The 4,320-nt window shown below is 37.8% G+C and overlaps 1 protein-coding gene across 3 annotated transcripts in view; it reads right to left on the bottom strand.

Moving 5' to 3' along the window:
* LOC100533398 (myosin regulatory light chain (N-terminus)) overlaps nt 1-3,769 on the bottom strand; it is a 17,544-nt gene extending 13,775 nt beyond the window's left edge. Inside the window, exon 1 of one of the 3 annotated variants that reach the window (XM_013091372.2) lies at nt 3,655-3,769. The gene's annotated coding sequence lies outside the window, so the exon portion shown is untranslated. The remainder of the gene's footprint in view (nt 1-3,654) is intronic. The other 2 variants (XM_013091370.2, XM_013091371.2) reach the window with 2 other exon arrangements.
* Between the last annotated feature and the right edge of the window lie 551 nt (nt 3,770-4,320).

Genomic DNA, 4,320 nt, shown 5'->3' with positions numbered 1-4,320 from the left:
GAGAGAGAGAGAGAGAGAGAGAGAGAGAGAGAGAGAACGTTATTATAGTCGTCCTGAAAGGATGGAAAGCAGCTATACGCAAATTCCCCTAACATATAGACATCAGTAAAATCTCATATAAGTACAATAGGGTATTTTTAAATGATAAAAATAACATTTGCAAGGCACAAATTCTTGCTCAACAGCAATCTCTTTGCGCTCTATAATCTATACTACTATCCCAGCAGACCCGAATTTCCTGGAGAGCATTCTTTTATGGACATCAACATGTTTCAAGAGTGCATGTTGTCGTAATGAAGGTATAATTTGAAACTAAAACCACACTCGTGTCGTAAGATAAAACATTATACTTTTAAATTCTTAAATATCTTGAAGAAACTGTCCTCTCATATTCTTTTTTTGTATTGCAGGATATGTTCATTCTGTTCCGATCAGCACCTACACGTCACATAGACGATACAAATACATTTAACAGTTTTAATGAACCTCAAACGAAAAAGTAGGGTGTGGGTTATTATCACAATGCGGCCATAAGCGCCCTCAAAGAATGTAACAAGATTCTACACTCAAACGAAATGATTGACAATGTAGCACAGAATACCCTAAGGTAAAGTTTCCTGTGACCTATAGTACCCTTCCTTTGATATTCAAGCATTGTACATTCAGTTTTTAATACAATATTATTTTTTTTCTATAAAGGAAGACAGGTAATACGTCGTGAAGATATGCGCGTCTCATCATGACACTTGAAGAATTTGCTATTGTATTAGTGAAGCATTGGTCTTCTATAGTCTAAAAGGAAGGTAAAATGTAATAAATGGTCGTCACTAAGAATTTTTCAAAGACGGTTTTGTTAGTGTGAACTTGTGAAAGCATTTCCTATTGAAAATTATTTGTAGTAAATTATGTACCAGAGCCTTTCTTAGAAAATATATAAGACATATTGTTAGTTTACATAAACACATGAGCACGCTTTATGTATGACCTCAAAAGGATGTGGTGTGACCCCGATACGCGTGTTTGGAAATAGAGGAGGTTGTCACAAGTTATGATCTTCTAACTAGGCCTACTCAGTTGAAAGCTAAAGTCATAATAATATGGTTACTTGCAAACCTTTCGATAAAACCAGGCACTCTTAACAATGCAGGCGGGGGCAAGGGAAAGAGATAGATGTGCAAGGGTTGACAATCAAGATGACAGGAGTAGTTATCCTCTTTATAATTCTTTTAATCCAAGGGCTAGTATTCCATTCTGAGGAGTTCCTGTGAGTATCTCTTGGCATCTTTAGAAGAATGTCCTTGAACACCGTAGGGCGTGATCTTCTGTTTACACAATCAAATGTGGTACAGATCAGTCCCAATAATCTCATAGCATCTCATTTCCACATTTTCCAAGTCTAAGGTCGACAGAAAACGCCTTTGTCGAAGTCATTAAACAGAAACTACTCAATCCAAGTCCATGCTGTAACACACTTTATAAAATCAAGAAATCGGATCAAGACAAGCTGGTGATTTGTGTAGGTTTTACAAGAGGGATAGACGATAAAGAGTTCATTACGAGTTTGCTTTCGATTAGAATGAGTTTCAGTATCATGTTGATTTTTTTTAACAGGAGGCTTTTCTGTTGTTCTCTGCTATGAACCAAGAGAAAATTGAGTCCTTGTTTTGTAATATAAAAGGCGCAGGTACATTTAGCTCTATACGTTTCTGTCCAATCGCAAAGCAAAACTATCGTAGGAACGTCACAGACAAAATGACAGAAATAAAAAACACACCAAAGCTAGGATTGTACTGATTGTAGCAAACGATTATATAGATCCGTCTAAAGAGATCAATAGAAAATGGACTTCAATTATTGTTATGTTTTTAATAAAAGTTCTGAAATACCACCTAGGAAAATGCAGGAGTACTATATCTACCCATAGAGGTAAATTGGCATCAGGGCCATGAGACAGTGAAGTAATCAGTGGGAAACGTTTGTGAATGTAGTATGTGTAAGCCAGGGTTTTGTATCTTTTCTTTTTCTTCTTTTTCAAAGTTATACCGCCTTACTGGACACACGTGGGTAGTTTTGAAGGTAGGAAACTTGAATAATATGGACGTGAAAATAAAAAAGAAGACAAAGGAGATGAACAGAAGTGAATTCCAATCATAATATGCATCAGAGCACCTGGGTTCCCTTGTGTTTCGCCATTAATTTATACCAGTCACTACTGTATGGAGGGTGTTTTTGTATAACAGGGGGAGGGGGGGGGGTGGAGTATAAACTTTTGTGTTTGTTTATTGTACATGCACACGGTGGAGGGGAAAATGCAACAAGGGGACAGACAAAACGACTTAAATACACACACACATACATACACACAAACACACCCCCTCCCAACATACATACACTGAAAAATATACAAACACATTGTTAAAGATTGAAATTCATTGATAGATCGATCAATAGATAGATAGATAGATAGATAGATAGATATATAGATAGATAGATAGATAGATAGATAGATAGATAGATAGATAGATAGATAGATAGAGAGATAGATTGATAGATAGAGAGATAGATAGATAGATAGATAGATAGACGAACGGACGGACGGACGGACGGGCAGATAGATAGATAGATAGACAGATAGATAGATAAATAGATAGGTAAACACAGGCCAGTAATGATCATGACTTCTTTGTAATGACTTTTGCATACGTGTTTTTATTTCGAAGGCATGCATAAGTTTTGATCTTTGAAGTGCGGCAAAGATGAAGAGAGGATGATGAAGTAAGAGAATCTGATTGTAGAATGATAGACGAATTTCAAACATTAACACATATATATATAGATCTATGTCGCGCAGCAAGTACACATTCACATAGATTTAAAACAGATAACTTTTTCTGTCAGTTTGTTAAGGGGAGAGAGAAAGAAAGAAAGAGAGAAAGAGAGAGAGAGAGAGAGAGAGAGAGAGGGTTGAGAGAGAGAGAGAGAGAGAGAGAAAGAGAGAGAGAGAGAGGGACACAGACAGAGACAGAGAGCGAGAAGGAAGGAGGATGGGTGTTGAGGGAGGGAGAGATGTCGAAAGAGACATGCAGATACACTGACACTAATAATATTATAGACAGGGAGATAGATAGATAGATAGATAGATAGATAGATAGATAGATAGATAGATAGATAGATAGATAGAGAGAGAGAGAGAGAGAGAGAGAGAGAGTGAGAGAGAGAGAGTGAAGAGAAAGAAAGTTGGGGGAGGGGGGGTACAGGGAGTTGGCATTTCTAAAATTCATATCAACGGAGCAAAAGGTTTTAGACGAAACCATGATATTTAGCCTTGAGTGTCCTCCTTTTACACTTGACAAAACAAAAAAAGAATAGTTGGCCTTTTTAAAAGTTTCTTTAAATGAGAAAGTTATGAGACAACATGCTTTAAAATTTGGAGTCTTTGTAAATTACAGCTCCGACCTTGGCATTCCAATAGAATAACAAGAAAACGCCAGAAGTTTATCAAGTCCACATTAATTTATAATACACTTACTACAGTTTGTCTCAAACAAACCGAAAACGCTGTAGAATCTAGTTCGAGTACAAAGTCTGACGTAAAAAAGACTAGATCTATATATCTACAGAAGAAATCACACTCAAGTCCTGTCTAACACTCACGTTTGGAGAGGTTATCAAGATGGGTCCAACACAGAAGCTCACACACAGGGAAGCAAGTCTTTCCCGACCGGGCCTAGCTGAAGAGTGCTGCCAGAGTGAAAACCTACGTCCTAGTTTATCATGCATACCTAGCTCGCGCGTGCTGACGTCACAGCACGCGCGTTCCATATCAGGTTTTTGCACGTGCCGTGCGCGCGCGAGCGGGTGAGTACCACCGTTGCTGTAGCTGACTTCAGTTCCAGTAACTCCGGGTGAGCTGAAAGTAATCGAAGTCTTCTCAGCGACCTTTTAAGGCCCATATTGTAACAAAAAGTACTCGAGCATTTAATTTATAGATATAGACACGAGACGGGTCCTGACACCGATACCTTTGTATATTGTCCACTTTTTGTTAACGACTTTTCTTAATTTATTTAAAGAGGTTTTAACGAGTTTCTGCTGAGCCAGCAATTACTTGATCACATTAGAAAAGAACTAGGTAAACATTGAGGCTGAGCTGAGGTTAAAGCACAGAATTCTTGCAAATGCACTAATGTTTTGGGATAGGATTTTAAATGCCTTGAAATTCAGTTAGAGTTTGTGTCTTTTTATATTTTTGGAAGACGCTTTAAGTTCTCAAGAGGCGTCTTAAAAGGACTGGAAATGGAAAGGGGGGGGGGGGTGATG

This window comes from Aplysia californica, unplaced genomic scaffold (genome assembly GCF_000002075.1).
Source record: "Aplysia californica isolate F4 #8 unplaced genomic scaffold, AplCal3.0 scaffold00035, whole genome shotgun sequence".
Taxonomy (NCBI): Eukaryota; Metazoa; Mollusca; class Gastropoda; order Aplysiida; family Aplysiidae; genus Aplysia; species Aplysia californica.
This window is presented reverse-complemented; position numbering and strand designations above follow the sequence as displayed.